At 49.2% G+C, this 19,871-nt stretch overlaps 1 protein-coding gene across 5 annotated transcripts in view; it reads left to right on the top strand.

The window, feature by feature from the left end:
• The first annotated feature begins 13,571 nt into the window (after positions 1-13,571).
• MGMT (O-6-methylguanine-DNA methyltransferase) overlaps positions 13,572-19,871 on the top strand; it is a 343,097-nt gene continuing 336,797 nt past the window's right edge. For all 5 annotated transcript variants that reach the window (XM_079900166.1, XM_079900165.1, XM_079900164.1 and 2 more), the window contains exon 1: positions 13,572-13,703. The gene's annotated coding sequence lies outside the window, so the exon portion shown is untranslated. The remainder of the gene's footprint in view (positions 13,704-19,871) is intronic.

Raw genomic sequence — 19,871 nt, 5'->3', positions numbered from 1 at the left:
GGGACCTCTCTAAGAAATAGCCCAAGAACTGAGTTTCCATACAGGGGCTCAGGTTATGTGGTCTGAGTGACTGGTGATGGAGGAGTGAGTTAACAAAGCCAACACGTTTGGTTAAATACCAGCGTGTGATGGTTAATATTATATTTCCACTTGACTGGGCCGCAGGGCTCCCAGATGTTTGGTTAAATATTATTCTGGGTGTGTGTGTGAAGGTGTTACTGGATGAGATTAGCATTTGAGTCACTAGATTGAGTAAAGCAGATGGTCCTCCCCATCGAGGGTGGGACTCATCCAAACTGTGGAAGGTCTGAATAGAACAAAAGGCTGAGGAAGAGAGAATTCCTGTCTCTGCCTGACCGTCTTCCAGCTGGGCTATTGGTCTTCTGCCTTCGGACTCAGACTCAGGCCGGAACTACACACCATGGGCTCTCTGGGGTCTCCAGGCTGCTGACTGCACGTCCCGGGATTTCTCAGCCTCTAAAGTCTCATGAGCCAATTTTACACACACACACGGCGTCATCGTAACTGGTGGGGGTCTTGTGTTGTTGTTGTGGTTGGTATTAATTTCCCCGTTGTCATAATGTTCGAATTTTGATTGAGAAAAAGAGGCACGTCCTCAGTGACCACATTCTGACATGTTTTAAACTGAAGAGTTGCTTGCGCCACCATCACTGTCCGAGCTCTACATGCTCACTGCCCAGGGACTTTCATCGTCATGGTCAAGGTGGTGTCAGGCTGGCAGAGCAAAATCATTGCTATTTGACTTTCAACTGTGAAATTTTGCAGTAATATTATGAGTTGTTCCCCTTAACAATTGTCTGGCTTACAGACTCCTGGGAAGGTGAGAATGATTTAGAGTTTATGGGGAGCAGTGTAGTTTCATCATAAAAACAGTGCTGCTGTGAAGGCCAGGGGGGCGCTGACAGCTTGTGTTCTCTTCTCCCATTCTGATTTTCCTTATTTTCAGCCTGACATCTTTTTTTTTAAATAGATTTGCTTTGAGTTTTTGCACATCTACAAGATCCATGTGAAAACTTGATGGTTGGAGAGTGGAAATGATTTTATGGTTGGGAAAGATTGCCCACGGATTTTTGTGAAAGCAGTGGTTTCTGATTCTGCATTCAGAAAGAGCTGCAGTCTTCATATTAATAAGCTTGAAAAGAAATAGATGAAGTCAAAACATAGGATGCAGAGGTGGAGAGCCTGTTTCTGTGACACTGTCAGCGGCTTAGAGAGGTCTTCCTAAGGATTCCTCTCTTAAATGGCAGCTTTAATCTGTATTGGCGTTATGGGCAGTGGAGTGATAGCAGAGACCAGTTCCAATAAAAAAATCCCCCCATTGCATGATCGAGCTGTCATTTTCAGATGGAGGGTTGATTTCATAATAAAATTTTTTAACATGAGAATAAATTAGGGCCAATAATCACTGTATTACTACAGCTATTGTATACATATTTTCCCCACAGATTTGATAAGAAAAACATGTTCTTAAAACACTAGCTGTGGGACTTCCCTGGTGGCTCAGTGGTTAAGAATCCGCCTGCCAATTCAGGGCACACGGGTTCAAGCCCTGGTCTGGGAAGATCCCACATGCCGCGGAGCAACTAAGCCTGTGCGCCACAACTACTGAGCCTGCGCTCTAGAGCCCGCGAGCCACAACTACTGAGCCTGTGTGCTGCAACTACTGAAGCCCATGTGCTTAGAGCCCGTGCTCTGCAACAAGAGAAGCCACCGCAATGAGAAGCACATGCACCGCAACGAAGAGTAGCCCCCGCTCGCCACAACTAGAGAAAGCCCGCACGCAGCAGTGAAGACCCAACACGGCCAAAAATAAAAAGGTGAAAATAAATAAATAGATAAGTAAAACACTAGCTATTCTTTGAGGTCTTTCCCCGGAAGGCTGCCCTTGCTCATTGGAATGAACTGGCTGCTGTCCCTGCCCCCTGGGTTTCGGAGAGCCAGTCCCGTCCTACGTGGGATATAAGCAAGAAACCCTAGACTTACCTCCCACCTCCTCCTCCGTCTCAAGAGCCTCCGCTGGCTCCCCAGCCCACCCCCACCCCGACCACTGCATTGCGCCCAGCGCTTGCTTGACCCCCTGATCCCTGCCTACACCCCTCGCCCCCGTCTCCACTTCCATTCGAGATGGATTTTCCCCTCTCCATGCCTCCCCGATCCCAGCCCATTTTGCTCCATTTTGAGTCCTGTCTCCATCAGGAAACCTTCTGAGACCCTCTCAACCCATGGAGTCTAGTTCTCTGTTCTTCAGTAGAATTATGGGCTCATGGGGTCCATTTGTTCATTTGTTTGTTTGCCCATCAGATGTTTATTAAGCCCCTTAGGAATCAGGCACTATTCTAGGTGCCGAGGACACACGGGTGAACAAGTCACAGCCTTGCACTTTCAGAGGACACAGCCTGGGTGGGAGTGGGGAGGGAGACACACCGTCATGACAATGAGTTGTCTTGCTTTGGGGTTTGGCTGGAGCCCTGAGTCCTCTGTGGATGCTTGGCAGGTAAACTTGCCGAGGAAGCCTAAGGCAAGGCTGGGCAGGGCCTGGAATCTTGGTGGCACTGAGGTTCCATCAGATTGACCTTGTGCACATGTACCAGGGATGTGAAAGGAAAACTGGTGGCAGAGACCAGGTAGAGCCTCCTGTAGTCATCCAGGTATGAGATGGTCCAGATTTAGATGAAGGCCCTGGTGGTAGGGCTGGAGAAAAGGACAGCCTTAGTACTTCTTCTTATATTTATTCAGAAAGAAACCACAGCTGGTATCAGAACAGAAGTGGATTTCTATTAGAGTTTGTATTTTCAATTTTGTCTAAAAATAAAAATGACTATTATCCATCTATTTGTTCGTTTATGTAATCAGTTAATTAATTCTTACTATTTATTGCCACCTGGTATGTGCCTAGGCTAGCGAGACCCAAATATCAAAAAGACAAGTCCTGATCCCAACAAATTTATGTCTAGTTGCAGAAATAATCACATTGCAATTCGATGTCTGCAAAGAGAAGCTTGCATCACATGCCAAGGCCCGTGCAGCATGGGGTGGGGAGGCTTCTGGTGACACTTCACAGAGACCTGGCACTCCAGAGGAAGGGCAGTTTTGGTGAGATGCAAAAGAGACCACTGGATAACCAGGCCTGGAGTCAGGACAGGGGAGAAAACTGGCTCTTGAAGTTCTTAGGAGAAAAATCAATGATTGATATGAAAGCATTTTTTTAAATTTATTAATTTTATTTATTAATTTTTTGGCTGCATCGGATCTTCGTTGTTGTGCATGGGCTTTCTCTAGTTGCGGAGAGCGGGGGCCATGCTTCCTTGGGGTGTGCGTGTTTCTCATTGCGGTGGCTTCTTTTGTTGCGGAGTATGGGTTCTAGGTACACGGGCTTCAGTAGTTGTGGCGCACGGGCTCAGTTGTTCCGCGGCATGTGGGATCTTCCCAGACCAGGGCTTGAACCTGTGTCCCCTGCATTGGCAGGTGGATTCTTAACCTCTGCGCCACCAGGGAAGCCCCATGAAAGCATTTTGAACAGCTATAACTGTGTCATCCTTCCCCAGGGAAGCCAGTAACTGAAGGCCCTGGCGCGGTGAGGGGGATATTGTGGTAGCACTTCCACTCACACTATCACATTCAGTGGCAAACCTTCAGTGAGTGAGGTATTATTATCTCCATTTTACAGACAGTAAGACTGAGGCTTTGTGCAGGTAAGGAACTTGGAGAAGGCAGCAGAGCCAGGAAACACAGGAACTAGGATGAATGCCCGGGTCTCCAGATTCCTCGCTGGAGCACATCCCGGGAAATGATGCTGCCACTTTCGTCTTCTCATGCCACCAAAACAAACTAAGGAATTTAATTATTTAAAGGTTATTTTTGGCTCCTTAACAAACACCAGTGGAAGCCTCTGTTGGCAGAACTGGGCTCAAAGGAAACTGCAGTTCATCAGTTAGAATCACTGGACAAAGAATTCAGGGACAGCGTGAAAACATGGGTGTAACCATTGACCCTGGGTGGGGAGGGAGGGAACTCCCTCCAAGTGCCCTCTTTTTCTTCTGTGCACCATGATGTCATCTGTGAAAATCCTTTACAGTTTCTCACTCGGTCTTCTAATGCTGAGCATCTGTGCTTTGCTTTTCACAGCAGTATCAGAGAACAATTCATGATGTCCACTTACTGGTACCATTTTTGAAGTATTTTCTGTTACTGATCATCTTTGAGGTAGAACGACATAAGCGCACACATGGACCTTTTAGTGATAAGCTTCAGAACCAGAACTGGCCTTTTGATAAATGCTTTCTGGTAGTCGTCTTTAAGGAGGTAATTTTTCAAACTTGAGAGAGAGAGAGAAATAGGTTTCTAATTTTTCAGGTAGCTAATGAGGAAAATAGATAATTTAATAAATATATTTTGGTCCATATTAAACACATCTACTTGGTTCTGGTATTAAATCAACTTTCCTTTGATTGGTAGTGGAGGTGTTTTCGTTTGGAGGATTGGATTATTTCTGAATTCTACGTATTATACTAAGTTGAATACCATACTATGAAATCCATTCCAACTTTTATGGATGTCCCTGCCCCCTCCAGGGGCTTCTTTAGGCCTTTGGTTTCTTGGGGAAGAGTCATTTATTCCCTGCCACGATGCCCACGGTGCTGGCACACTACAGCAAAGAAAATAAGCCACAAAATTCAAGTTCCTATTGCGGAACAGTATCAACTTACATGATTTTCTTAAAACAATGAAAAATGTTAGCCTATGACATCCTAGGGAAGGCTAGAAGATTTTTGCGTATCTAATCAAAATGTTACCATCCCAGCAACATAATTGTAGTATGACCTTGTCAGCTGCCTCATAGGGAAGAAATCCTTTCAAAAAGGCAAAAGTTTCCAGCGAAGCATCCCAGGCGGGAAGAAATCCTCCAAAAGAAAATGCATTTTAACAAAAGAGCCTCAAACAGCCGAGGCTGCACTCCGGAGTCACCAGGACCCTCCTGCCATTGTCTTAAACTGTCAAAGTTTGACTCCTTTTGGATTTTCAAACAATGCAAAAGAGATACTTCCATAAACAGTTTTGTAAATGACAGCATATCTAATTCCTTGGCTTTTGAACACTGAGTTGAGTATAACACAGGGGCCGGCGGAGAATTTCTCCCGAAGCCATAAAGCAATCTAGAAGGTAAGTTGCCAAGCTGTTGACACAGGGAATGGAAATGGAAATTCTCCAGGAGTCTCCTAGACGCTCCTCCTCCGCTCTGCTGGCCTGATGCTTGCTGATTGGTGCCGTATATCTCGATGTTAGTATCCCATTTCAGAAATGTTCTGACATTATCTATTTGGAAGTTTGAAAAATAGGATAAACCCCCAATGCATTTGAGCACACATTTCAACACAGCAATCACAGTACCCATCTCCGCTCATGCAAGATGCAGGCTTGAACCCAATGCTGATAGCGGCATTTCTAAGTCGATGCGAAGCTGAAAATCCTTTTGTGGCTAACAAGGTTAGAAAAGCCTGGCTCCTGCCTTCCTGAGCACCACGCCACCCCTGTCCTCAGCCCTCCCTGGTGCTCAGCACGCAGGGGGCTTGGGCTGTAGAATATGTATGAAGGAACAGATAATCAGGAAAGATGAGCTGGGAGGAAAGTTTTAGATAGCAGAACCGAAAGAAAATGAAACAATGAGGGTCTGAAAAATGCAATGTAGTAGAGGTGTATCCATTAAAAATGATCGCACGTCTCTGAAAGAGAGCAGAAATAAAATGGCTGGAATTTGTTTACTTCTTGAAAGATTCAGGCTCAATTCACAAATGGCAAAGCTCATTGAATCCAAAGTGGCCTTTCACATTACTATCATCTGGAGATTCCATTAATCTAGGAGCCCATTATACTTCGGAATTAGCCCACGGACTCCCTAGGATGGGGCGACAAAACAACTGCAAGACTCATGATTCCAAAATCTCATATTTAGACTTCTTCCAAATTTATTTTTATCACACAAGCATGGGTAGATGCCAAAGTGAACACTCAGTTACTATTTCTGGCTCGTTAATAATCAAGTTACATGTTTCCAATCATCGACATTCTCAAGTGCTACAAATAAAAATCAAATCTGTAAGATGGAGCCTATTCAGGGAAGTCATATCTGCTATTCCTTTCTCAGACCAAGAAAGACAAGTTTTTAATCAGCAGTCAACTCCGCAGTCTTTGGAGTTGGTTTAAACTAAGTCAGCAACTCTGATTCTTTTATTTGAAGAACAAATAGCAGGATAAAATTCCAAAGCCCTAGAAATACACCATCATGACTTGCCACCCAAAGATTTTAAATTCCTCAATTCAAAAATGCTAACAGTCTTTTCTCTGTCTCTCTCTTTCACTCTCTCCCTCCCTCCCTCCCTCCCTCCTCTCTCTCTCCTCTTTCCTTTTTTCTCCTCCCCCCGCCCCCATCCTATATTCTTAGGAATTGGGAATATCCTTAGGAATATTGATCCTTGGGGATCAATTAGTCGGGGCAAGCCCTAGCTCTGCCATTTCATAGCTGAGTGGTTTTGGACAAGTAACTTGACCTCTTTAAGCCTCACTTTCCTCACTATAAAATGGATGTAATGATACTCGTCTCACAAATTGATGAATTCTTAAAAGGATAACACATGTAAGAATAGGTAGCACAGTATCTGCGGGACCCTTGTAATGCTCAAGCCTCTTGGTTACAAATGACAGAAATGCAACTCAAACTTGTTTATTCAAACAAAAGAATTCATTGTCACACAGAAATGAGAAGTCCAAGGGTGTCTACCTTCAGATCTGGCTGGATCCAGGGGTTCAACCGTGTGGTCTGGGCCATTTCTCTTTATCTCAATAGGATCCCTTCCTAGCAAAGATGGCCACAATGGTGCCAGAGCCCCAGGATCCGTGCTTGGTGCCCCAGCAGGAAATAACTGAACATCTACCCAGGCAAGAACCTGAGTGGTCCAGCAGGATGCCTGATGGGAGATTTGCCACATACAATGGAGACAGTAGAGCTTGAAGGAGAAAGCCAGAAATGCCCCCCCCTCCATGAAGCTCAGTGAATGCAATTCTCATTCTTGTACTGCTTCTGCAAGTCAAAGACACAGTAAACCAGGGTGTAAGCAATTCTAACACTCATTGCTGTGTGACCTTGGCAAACTACTCAACCACTCTGTTTCCTCATTTACGAGACTGTGATAATGATATTATCCACCTTATATGGTTATTGTGAGAATTCAAAAAGGTGATGAACATCAAGTACCCAGCCCAGGGAGTGTTACTTAAGCCGTCAATAATATTCAGCTGTTATTATTGTTCTATTCATTTCTATGAGTCCTATCTTGCTAGGGCTTGAGTAATTTAATGAATCCAATAAAGTGCTAATGAAGATTAATCCCTAAGACAAAGAACTGAGGCACAATTTGCAGCGCTTTGCTTGGCCTTGTGGCGTGAGGGGCGTCCAACTCTAGGAGAGCATCCTGGGCTGGTACCAAGTGGTCTCCCCTGTACAGCCTCGTGAAACAGGTCCCCTTGTCCACAGACTTTGTAGAAGGCACCACTGCACACAGTCCCATCCCTCTGGGCACTTACTTAGTGGCTGAGGCCACCTCTACTGCCAAGGAGGCGATGGGGCTGCAGGAAGCCCTGCCCCTCCCCCACTCCTCCCCCTCCGACCCACAGGCATAGCTAGTGATGAACAGCTGTGAAGACTGAAGAGACAGCATGTAAGCGTGACGTGCAGGGCCCCGGGGCCCGGCACACAGTGGGTGGCCCATCCCTGTGAACAGGCAGGGTACAAGCTTGGTGGCTCCCTACCTCATGGCAATCCTGCCCTTATCACATCTGTTCTCCTGACCACACAGGTGCATGTACCCCCTGGGATGTTACCACATTCCCCCAGCCACCGTGAGTGGTCCAGAGTTTGTCATAATTACCTGTGTTGGGCCAATCCGAGCTCTTCCCTGGGATATTTTTTCCCAGGGGAAGCTGGGAGAGAGAATTTGTTTCATCTCTGGGGAAGCAGAGCTGAAAGGATGTAATGCTGAGTCATGGGTAGAGACGTGGGTCATGCCTGGAGCTGAAGAAGAGAGGAGAGCTGGCCTCCTCTCTGCTGTCCTGGAGCCCTCCTTCCTCCAATTCTCTGAGCTGGACTGGCTGACCTCCTAATAAAAGCCTTTTGGACTTGGCTTCCCCATTTGCATCAGAAAGAGCCCGGACAACTGGCAAAGGCCTCTCCCTGGGGAGTGACCCGCTCCAGCTTCACAACTTTCCTCCCTCCAGCACCAGGAATGAGAACCCTGTCTATTCCTGTCCAGCACCCTCTTGGACCAAGGAGGGCTTCATGTCCAGTGGCTGTTGGTGAGACAGATGGAGGGACCACTGTCAGGACCTCACTCCCTGTCATTCCCGACTCTGCAGATTAAGCTCGGTCATCTCATGCTAAAGAAAAAGGGACAATGGGACAGACAGCCTCCTGCACCATCCTACCACACGAATTTTGCCACTCACGTGGTTAAGACACTTCCCATTTTTGCCTCGTGTTACTTTAAATCAATAGCTCAGCGCACGGGGGCTAAGTTGAAGAAGTTCCCCTCAGAGGGAGTACACCAGCCTTCCTTCTTCAGATTAGTATTTTGGAGGCTGAGACAGAACACTTGGTATGGCTGTTTTTCCTGTCTGAATTCTCATTTGTAGTTTCCCAGGCAGACGTGAATGAGGACAAATCACAATCTCAGTCTCAAAATCCCCACGTCTCTTGCTTTAATTTCCAAGTCACAAAAACCCAGGCACGTCTGGCTCATCCCAGAAGGACAGAGGTGGGGGGAGACCCGCTTCCTCCTGGTGGCCCAGGTGCACACTCGCCAGCACTTCACACCACTTAAAAGATTCTGCCCAAACTGCCAACAATGTGTTACAAACAAAGCCCTTCCCGAAAATGGATCAAAAACACTTTGTAATGAGTGAAGGAGCCAGTTTCAAAAGGGCCGACATCTAACAGAATCCCGGGCCCTGAGTGACCCACGCTCAGATGGCCCAACGTGGGGTGGGAAAACTCCCCCCCAAAGTGTTTCCATTTGCAGAAGTAGTTCTCTAAGCAACCTTTCCAAATACATATACATCGGCAGGGCTGACTTGTATTCACTCATTTGTATATACTACGTCCACTTCCTGGATATTTAATCATCCAAAGGTGCCACGTTTGGGAAGGAAGAGGGTATATAAGACTCCGGATGGTCTTTGTGCAACAATTACTGGACAACTGGATCCAAATTCCACAAAAATCAGTGGTCCTTTCCCTGCGGGGTGCGGGGCGCGGGGCGCGGGGCGGGCGGGCAATGAACACCCTGCCATTCACTCCCTTTCAGACCTTTCCTTACAGCAGCAGCAGGTACCCTGGCTGTTCAACAAGGCTGCTCCGTGTGGGGACACCCACAGCCCAGGGCCAGGCACACAGGCGACCCTGCTGCAGGGAGGGGCCTTGCTGTGCACCCCCTGACTGCCCCAGCCACCGTTCCAGACTGCAAACCCCGTTTCCTTGTCTGTGTACACCACTCAACTGTGAGTGCCCTGGGGGCTGCAACAAGTCCCATTAGACGCAGCGTCTCCAGCCCTGTAGCAAGCACCCCAGCTGAACTAGGTCTCAGGAACGGTCTTGAATGAAGGTCTTCAGACTGCCTCTGGGAGAGCCCTCCCCGACCCAAGGTGAGCCTGAAGGGTGCCAGGTGTCAACAGAAGCACCCGGGGTTCCTGGCAGAAGGGCTTCCCGCCTCTTTGTAGGAATGCAAGAGCTAAGCATGCACAACCTTCCAGGTGAGGCTGCAGCACCCTGCCTTCCCCACCCCCACACACCCGACGCCCCACACGAGGGTGGAGCCCAAAGGTCCCACCCCGCCGCCCTCAGCTTCTCTCACCCACTCTTAGAAGACCTCCCTGCACTGCAGCCACATCACAATGGCTCCAGCTAGACTGGGCACTAGTGCAGAGCAGAGTGTAATCAGAGACAACCAGAGCCCACCCCGGGTCCTGAGGGTCCCCTCTTCCCTCCACCAGGATGCTCTGCGCCCCTGTCCTCGCATGCAGGCTGCGCCACCCAGGTCCAGGGCGCTGACTCTGGCCAGCTCTTGGCTCCAACCTTTACAGGAACGCTGGGGCTGAGAAAATCAATTGTGTTAACAGGCGAAGCTCTCCACTGGAGATGCTACCCTAAAAGAAAACCCTATGTAAAACCCTTAAAGTGGCAAGCTCTGTAGTCTTTCTTTTGTTACAAGACTCACACTTTTGTCCGGAGTTTGGGGCTTTCAAACCACACAAGGTTTTATGTGATCGTTATACAATCCCTTCTTTTCCCAAAGGCAGGATAGTAAGGATTAAGTGTGACTACTGAAGACAGCTTTGTTGTAAACGGTCTCTAATGTCACAAAAGTAGCTTGGAAAGAGAGGCTTATTACACAACTTTCTTGGGTTGCAAATCATTGGAAGCAATCACACGTCGTGTTCATTTGTTTAACCTGAAAGGTATCCATTTGTATGTTTAAAGAAATGATGCAAATGAACACAGTTCCCAGTACCCACAAGAAAGCTGGCTTATCTTAAAGGACATTCGGGGAGGCCCGTGAAGAAATCAGAGTGAAGTTGAGCATAAGCTCCTGGGGGGTTTTCCACCTCTTTTGTAAAAAGTCATTCACGGGAACCTGTGTCGGGAGGAGAGTGGGTATGATTTATTAATCTGAGGATGGAAAACCCCAAAGGAACTTCATCCATCTAGTGCAATGCTGTCATCCTACAAACAGAGAGGTCAGGTGGACTGCACAGTGAGACCGCATCCCGTGTCTCCTGACCCCGTGTTCTTTACACACCAGGATAGTCCCCTGATTGGGAGCCATCCTTGTGTTGCTTAACCAACAGGAAGTGCATGCAGCTGAGGATCAGGTGCGATGGGACGAGGGAATGAGGCATAGGGCATAGCTTTTGAGAAAATGTTTTGATTTTTGAAAATTATCATCAAGAAGGAAAGAACTTCCCAGCAAGTGCAGGGAATGCAGACTTTAGCTCTGCTCACGGGAGAGTTCGAGATAAAACACGCTGGAGTCTTAGTCTTTGGCTGGGCAGGGGCGGTGGCCTTTCCTCTGTCCCCCTTGTGGCCCCAAGTTTCCCACTTGGCTCCTCTCCCTGGAGCCCCTGTGAAGGCAGCTGCAGCATCTCTCAGCCTTCCCAGCAGGGAGTCCTGTTCAGCAGAGCCAGGTGCGTGCATCTCCCCAGGGAGTCCTGTTCAGCAGAGTCAGGTGCATGCGTCTCCCCTGGGTGCTGCACTCTCCCCTCTCTCTCACCCATCTTTCCCAACGCCACATAATCCACCTAACCAGTCACCAAGATGGTCTTTCTTTCCTAGGGTGGGAATCAGAGATGCTAACGATAACTTAGGAATTCACATTAAAATACTAGTCAGATAAAAGGAAAAGTAGGATTTAGGTATTAATTGTAAAACTACATCACAGTACACTTGTCAGGGTATCAGTAAGCATCTCGATTCAATGTTTGCATTATTTTCTCTTTTCAGTTCTGTTGGGATCCCAGTTCTGATTGGGTCCTGGTAGTAACAGGTTATAAGAGGACAGGTGTGTTCTTGTCATTTAATGTTTACTACCTACATGTACATGCCCTACATAGAGTAGATTACTATAAAGATCCTTCATAGATGATGATTTTTGAGGATTAGAGAAGTTGAATAAACTTCCTAAAGTTTCACAGTGAGCTAATAGAAAAGACCAGAACAAACAGCAAAGGTGCTTCACTTCGCCTGCCATGCATCTTAACTTAAATGCTTATGGCTGTCTGGAGCAGTGCTGAGGAGGATTATGAGGCTGTGTCCAGGCTCACTGGAGAAAAAGTGCATTAATTTGATCACCACGCTGTACCCAGGGCCTAGTTCTTTTCCATGAGCAGCCGTTCAAACACGTCTCAGCCGAGGTGTGGCCTGGGGGCTGGGGGCCTTGGGAGGATCCACAATGTGGCCCACGTAAAGTGACCAGGGCTCTTCACAAAGCAAGCACTGCTGAGGTCTTCTGAGTGAACTTTCATTGACGACGTTGATGTGTTGGGAAAGGCAACTCCCAAGTGCCGATGTATGAATTTTGGCCAGATCCCAATAGAGGAGTCGTACATCCTGGGAAGGCAAAGATTCTGCTCCCATTAAGACAATGGAACCTAGGAGGCCCATAGCATGGTGGCTCAGAACACGTGGGCCTGGGAGTGCCAATGGGTGTGTGACTGCCCTGAAAGTTCAAGGGATGATTCCACCCGCCGGGGTCCTTAGTCAATCAGGTTGGATAGAATGCGTATAGTTTCCTAGAGCTGCTGTGGGAAGTACCACAACTGGTGGCTTGAAACAACAGACGTGTATTGGAGTTCACAGTTCTGGAGGCCGGAAGTCTGACATCAGCGTGCCCACAGGGCTATATGCTCCATGTGGAGGCTCTGGGGAAGAATGTGTCCCACGCCTCTTTTCCAGCTTCTGGTGGCCCCAGGTGTTCCTTCGCTTGCAGAAGGATCACTTCCATTCTCCATCGGCACATGGAGTTCTCCCCGTGGTCTCTGTCTTCTCGTGGCCTTCTGCTTGTAAGGAGATGAGTCATACTGGATTAGGAGCCCACCCTAATGACCTTATTTTAACCCGTTGCCTCTGTAAAAAGACCCTATCTCCAAATAAGGTCACATTCAGAGTACTGGGGGGCTAGGATATCAGCGTATCTCTTTTGTGGGACGTAATTCAACCCATAATAATGTCCACACAACACCAAGCAGTGCCAGGCACACGTGTGCTCACTGAACAGCCACTGAGACTGGGCGAGTCTAGGTCTTGGTGATCAGGCAGCATCTGAGAGGCCATGGATGGCGAAAGACCCGTCACAAACACTAGAGGCTAACCCCAAGACCCTCTACTGTGTATAGAGTCCAGATGTTGTCCTGCTGAGCTCTGCGTGGTCTCTGCCCTCCGGAAGCGGCCGCAGGGAGAGTAGCAGGCGGGAACCAGCAACTAGGTTACTGGGTGCACCAGACGCCGAGCCTCCAGACCCGCCCTCGCCTCCACACCTGCCCTGCTACAGGGCAGAGGGCGCTCGCCAAGTGCTACGGTGCTGACAGTTGGTAAACAGAGGGGGAGGGAAGGGCGCGGCCCAGCTCGTGCGGGTAGGAAGGGCTTGCAAAGGAACGCAGGGCCCTGGCGCCGAGGCCGGAGAGGGCCGGGCCGGGTCGGGCCAGGGTCCTGCAAAAGACGCGCCAGGCAGCGCCGCACGTCCAGCGAACCTGCGCAGACCGGGGTGGACCCCGGCGCCGCCGCACTGGGCATGCTCCGACCTGGGCGAGCGTGCGCCGGCGGGGAGGCGGTGCCCATCCTCGGCCCCGCCCCACTAGCCTAGGCCCCGCCCCCGCGCGTCTGGCCCCGCGGCCCTCACATCCAGGTCCCTTCCCACTCTGGGCCCCGCCCCCGAACCTCGGCTCGGCCCCGCCTCTGCGCCTCCCGGCCGCGCTTCCGCCACGTCCCGGTGCGTGTGGGCCCCGGGAGCCGTACGTCAGGCCCCGCCCACAAACCTCGGCCCCGCCCCCGCGCCACGGACTTGCCCGGGCTTCACGCGCTTACTCAGCTCTGCGCGTCCCTGCGCTTGCAGCTCCACTCGGTCGGCGTTTTGGGCAGCGCGGTGAGTGTCTGGGTTGCCTTTCTCCCGCCAAAGTTCGGGGCTCTCCCTGGGGAGAGCAGGCGTCTGGAGCCCTTGGGGCAGTCCAGCCCCCAGTGGTCTTCTGAGCGCTCCCCACCCCACCTTGCCATCGTGGTGGGGCCCGCTCTGACCATCCCCCCAGCTGACCCTTGTGGGTCTCAAGTGTGACCAGGTATGCCCAGGTGTAGCCAGCCTTCTCCCAGCCTGTGGGTTCCTTGGCCAAGTTGGATGACAGTGGCCTGGCCTGGCCTGGCCTGGGAGTTGTGGCCGCTTCCGCCGAACCTCTAGTTGGTCAACACCTTCGACGCCCTCCTGCCCTGCACTGCTGACCAGCGCCAAGGGGGCCGCTCCTCTGCCTTCTGTTTCCAGGAAGCTTCCAGAAGCCCGTAGTCCGGGCCTGCCTAGCAGCAGGCCCTTAGCAGACCCCTTGTGCAGAACCCCCCATGGCCTCATGCTTGAGACAGGGTGAGACGAGGGCGGCGTTCTGGCGTCCTCATCATGTTGGTATACATTACGCCCTAATCGCCTTCGTAAACAGCAACACGTAAACAAGGGGAGTGTGAGAGCCGCTTACCCTGGGCGCCGTAATTCCCAAGTCGGTGATAACGCTGTAGAGCAGTTCTAAACGGTATTCTTCATTCCCTGGGCTCATCGTTTCCTGAATCTCAGAATGGTGTTTGTTCTCTGTGCCTCAGCTCAGTAGCTGACTTTGTTCTGGAAGCACATTTTGTATCTGTGAGCACAGCTTTTGCTTGGTTGAGTGGATGGTCATCAAGCAGGGGGGGACTGATTTGTCCGGATAGGGGTCACCGCAGCTGTTAGCAGCAGAACACGAAGCTGTAGAACACGAAAAGCTAAGGATTAGACTGGCCAGTTAACCGTGAGCCCTTAAAGTAGCTAAGCCAGGCCCTCCTCTACATCTCCCCAGCCCGAGACCTGATGGGGTGCGGGGTGGTGTTGCTTTCATGAGTCCCCGGTGGAGAAAACACTCAGGTGAAAAGGACACAAGGAAGCTTAGCCCGCCATGGGGGTAAACAACTTTAAGAAAATGATGTCAGGGCCGCCCTTTCCATTCCATCCCCCACCCCCAGCAGGTGGTTAATGTCGAGTTAACTCGGACCTTGTCCCATGAGACAGTTCACGCCAGGTGCGCCCTTGCTCAGGTCCAGAGCCTGCAAGTTGCAAAGGAGAGCTGGCCTTGCGCTGGCAGGCGTTTCATTTCTGCTTGGGTTCTTGTTTTGAGTTAGCATTTGAGTGGGAGAGTGGTGTCTGTTACAGTCTGGGGCTGGGTGAACCAGGCCTCAAGGGCAGAACTACACTAAGGTACTTTTCTAGGTGAATATTCTTTTCATTAAAATAAATCTGTATTATACAAAGTAGATTTAACTAATGTCATTAGATGCTGCTTTAAAAAGGCCTCACTGTTGGAGAGCAAGGTTTAAAGAAATAAAGCCCCAGGTGTGGACACGGTGGTTAACATCTTGCTCGTGTTCAGCTGCGGCGGTTCTTAAACCTCTTTTCCTCTGTTTTGGTCTTGCTTGGGTTATCAGTCGAGCCTCACCTGGGCCTTATCTTCCACTCAGACCTGCTCTTCCACGGTTTCCCTTACAGATGTCTCACTCAGGGACCATCCATCCTTCCTTCAGGGAAGGAGGCGGAAGGAGGGCCTGAGGAGGAACGCGACTTCCCTGGCGTTCCTGTGGACTTTCTCCTCCAGGCCTCTTCTCTTGCTTTCTCAGGAACCCCAAACAGTTTACTCTTCTTATTATTTTTAATAAAATAAACTTGCTAGATTGCCTTTATTCTTATTTTGCAGAGGACAGACATTTAGAAGCCAGTGATTCAAACCAAGACTCTTGTATTTCAACTCCCCGTTTTTGGGCATCAATGCCCTTTTCAGTTTTGTAGTGTATTCTCCTTGGTAGGAAAAGAAGGAAGCAGAACAGTGCTTTCTGAATTCTCTTTTCCCATAGTCATCTGTTAACATTGTTGCCAGGTTTGTTTTCACACTTGGCTCTGACCCCACCTCTCTCCATGGCCCGAGGGTGAAGTTCCTCTTCTAGACCCACTTTCCTTGAGGTTTTTGACATCCTGTGTCGTCTCTGAGGCTCCTGGTCCCTGAAAGGCCCTGAGCTCCTTTGGCTCCTGTCACAGTCCTCCCAGACCCTCTGTTTCCTGGGTAGTTTCTGGTAGTTTCTGAAAGAGGTTGGGGTCTTATCACAGAATATTATTTAAAGGAAACCTGAAGATTTAAACATCAAAGACGTATAAACTATAATATAATACCATTGGGTGAGAGTGGCCTTGTCATAAATGAACCAATCCATTGCCCATTCTTGGTTTGAAAGTGTGTGTGGTTTATCTGGGAGGGGGAGGGAGGTTTGACTGTGCAGGATGGCTTGTCTCCCCTTGGCTGACCTCAGTTTTCCCATCCCGTTAGCTCTGGAGGCCTTTCTTGGGCATAGGTAGATGAAAGTTGGACATTCACTGTTAGAGGCAAAATACTGCGAGATGTGTGTTCTGTGGCATTTGGGTAACTGCTGCATTATCTGCTGGTCAGTGGGAAGAAATAGTCTAGTTTTCTTTTAAATTTTCTTTAAAAAATTAACAGTAATAAAGAGCTTATCAAGGAGGGCCGCAGGGCTTGGGGAAACCATGTAAAGAATATATGGTGGCTTCCCTGGTGTCGCAGTGGTTAAGAATCTGCCTGCCAATGCAAGGGACACGTGTTTGAGTCCTGGCCCGGGAAGATCCCACATGCCGCGGAGCAACTAAGCCCGTGCGCCACAACTACTGAGCCTGCGCTCTAGAGCCCGCGAGCCACAACTACTGAGCTCACATGCCACAGCTACTGAAGCCTGCGCACCTGGAGCCTGTGCTCCGCAACAAGAGAAGCCGTGACAGTGAGAAAACCCGTGCACCGCAACAAAGACCCGACACAGCCAAAAATAAATAAATAAATTTATTAAAAAAAAAAAAGAGTATATGGGGTACAGTGAATGACCTACTCCTTTATATCACTGTTAAAATGAATTGCCTAAGAAGAGGAATAAATCATTTTTGTGACCTTTTGTAAACTTTGAAGGAATCAACGTGGTTTTGGCAGACGTGGCTTACGTGTAAATTGGTCACAGACAGTGTCTTGCCAAAGTGCTCGAAATCCCTGGCAGTTAAGCCCGTCTGTGGCTGCCATCCTCCTGATGTCTGCTCCAGCTAAACAACTAAATAAATAGGCTGCCCCAGGGGCCACTGACACGGCAGTGACCTCCTTGGCCACGTGCTAAATGCTGACACTTGTTTCTGATACCACAGGTGGTTTTCAGTTAGACTGGGGGCTTAGCAGAGGAGTGGGGGTCTCCAGGCCTCGTGTCCCCTGGTCCCCTCCCCCTCCCCCAACCTGGAGTCAACTCATTTGGCCTGTGATGCAGCTGTGATAAAAACCAGTTAAAAATTCGACAGAAACATTTTCTTGGGGTTGTTCAACTTGTTGTCACGTGTGTATGTGTGTAACTGAAAGGAATTGTGTGAGCTATAAACGCCTAGTGCGTTCACCCTCTTCCTTGGAAAGTTTTCTCGTTAGAATAATTTCCTACCTGGAACACTTGTGAAGTCAGCAGAGTATCTAACCCGAGGTCTGTTGCCCATTCCCAGAAGCCTGCGGGTGAGACTGAACGTGCGGTCCACCAATGGCGGGACTCGTAAAAGCCGGCACTTGTCAAATCTGTTTGTTTTTATTATAGACATCGATCTGCCAGTTGCCGTAATGCATTTATGGACATTTTTCTGCAAGCGCAGCGCTGGTGGCAGTTTTTACTGACAAATTGAGTCATGTGGATGATAGTTCAGAACACTCTCACTTTATTGACAGATTGGGCAATTCCAGCCCTGGATGCTCAGAGGTTTCTGGATGGATGGAGAGAGTGAATTGAATCTCAGGGCAAAATATGGGATGGGACATTTTAATGTTGAACTTTAATAAATAACTGGTAGGTATTTCTCATTTGTTTTTACCTGCCAAAAAAGGACTAAAAGTAGGGGCCGAGGGTGTCCCCTTCAGATCTGGCCCACTTGTCGGTGTTATAAGAGCCACCACGGAAACGCGGGCCCCGTTGCTCTCCTTGAAGTGGGATACTCGTGAGCTATAGCAGAACCGTTTCTCAGAAGGTGGTCTGAACCCTGCTGGTGTCAGAATTACTGAGTGTGCTGGTTAAAAGGAACATTATAGCGCCACTTGCCAGACCTACTGGGTCAGAACCCGGGGACTTGTGTCTTTGCAAGCGCTCCAGGGGACCCTAATGTTTGAGCATCTCCAGGGCAGGCTTAGGGTTGCCTGAGGAGAGCTCTCCAATCCACACAAGCTCCGAGTTCCCGTCCCACGTGGGTCCGTCCTCAGCCGGTGTTCTTGTTCTAAGGCGCCTGTGCTTATGGATCTGTGTATGGTTTTGTAACTCCTCAGAGACACGTGAATCTCTTCGAGTTGCAAACTCGACATGTTATCCCCGCGTTATAGTTTTCGGTCTTGTGGTTATGACAGAACGTGCAGATGTTACCAAAACTTTGGCGTTAGTTTTACAAACAAACGTTAAGCATGGACAGCCATGTTATATTTCACGCCCATCTTTCCCTTTGAATGGCTGGTCTTGCTTTTTCTCTGTCTGGGTAGAAGCATTTTCACGGTGTCAGGTAAGGGTTAACTCTCATATATGCAACCAAATACATTTTGGGGAAGCTGGACTGAGTTTTTATTTATGAGGTGCCCGTTGTGGGAGGGATTCTGGGGATGCCGTTTACTAGCTGGGTGGTTTGGGCAGCTGTAGACCCCTAGCTGCCTCCTCAGCTGTGGGATGGCAGTGATCACACTTACTCTACCTGGATAAGCGTAAGCACAGAAGATAACGACTATATTGTGAAGTATGAAGCACTGCCTAGATAGAAATTTTAATTTGGAACCATAGTCTCATAGAAGGATGAGACTAACTGGAAAAAGGGTGAGGAACTGACCAGGATCCTTGTTTTCCCTCCAGTACAGTCAGTATCCTTGTTTCTCTTCAGTCCAGTTAGCATCCTTGTTTTCCCCTCATCCAGCCAGCATCCTTGTCCCTGTACCCCACCCCATCCAATCAGCATCCTAGCTTTACAGATTTAACACTATCCACGCCCTCATTTGGGGTGGTATACGCAGGGTTAAGCTTCCAGCCTCTGGGAACAAGACGGACTAACGAGCCTTCGTTTCTCCAAAAATCAGGAAAACTGGCATCGCTGTTCACAGGGCTATTGTGAGCTACTGGGAGAGAATCCCATTTGGGGAGTCGACCCGGGCCCCCCCATGGTGAGCCCTGAATAATAATAATAATAGTTGACATTTGTTAACTCAGTCACAAAGCTGTTTCTGGTGGAGGCAAGACTAGGGACGGGGTCTCAGTTGGGCTCCACCTCCCGTGACTGTGATTCCATGTGGCGCAGACCTTCGTTTCGCCTGGAGCATCATGAAGCCTAGGGCTGATTTGCCAGGTCTCTGAAATGCCTTTTGTCTCTAAGGAGGTGCTTTGCCCAGCTGCCTGTTTCTAGTTTTTTTTACAGTGGATGATTTGGGAGCCACTGAAGTGGCTGGTCTCAAGGAGCTTCCTGCTCGGGTGGCAGAGTTCTGTGTCCAGGTGTGCCATGCTGATGGCCAGCTTGTGCTGGGTGGGCCTAGAGCGGGCACGTAGGCTTAGCACGTATGTGTTCCCAGTCCCGAGTCACTTGTCTCTGGGAGGCCTGACCTTAATCGTCGGTTAAATTGAAAACTTCCTGGAGGACCCGACACTATGGCAGTGGCCAGGAACCAGCAGCGACACCAGCATATGACAGTGTTTTCCTGTGTGGGAGGGAGTCGCAGTAGTGAGGGGTAATGTGGTCCAGTAGGTGAGCTTTGTCAGAATTAGAAGATCTGAAATAATTTTTGTGTGTATGTGGAAATGGGCCTTATTTCGGGGTCTCTTTACCTTCATATCACTCAGGTTCAGCCTGGTAGAGTTACATTCCAGGAGGTTCTGGTCAATGCAGTGATGATACTGCTGATACTAACATTTATTGAAGGCCTTGCTGGAGGCTTTACCCAGTCTGTCCTAGGGAATTCTCGAGGTCGCCTGCTGAGGGGGACACTCAGGG

Source organism: Stenella coeruleoalba (assembly GCF_951394435.1).
Source record: "Stenella coeruleoalba genome assembly, chromosome: 16".
Taxonomy (NCBI): domain Eukaryota; kingdom Metazoa; phylum Chordata; class Mammalia; order Artiodactyla; family Delphinidae; genus Stenella; species Stenella coeruleoalba.
The sequence above is the reverse complement of the archived record's forward strand: the minus strand, read 5'-3'. Positions and strand labels throughout refer to the sequence as shown.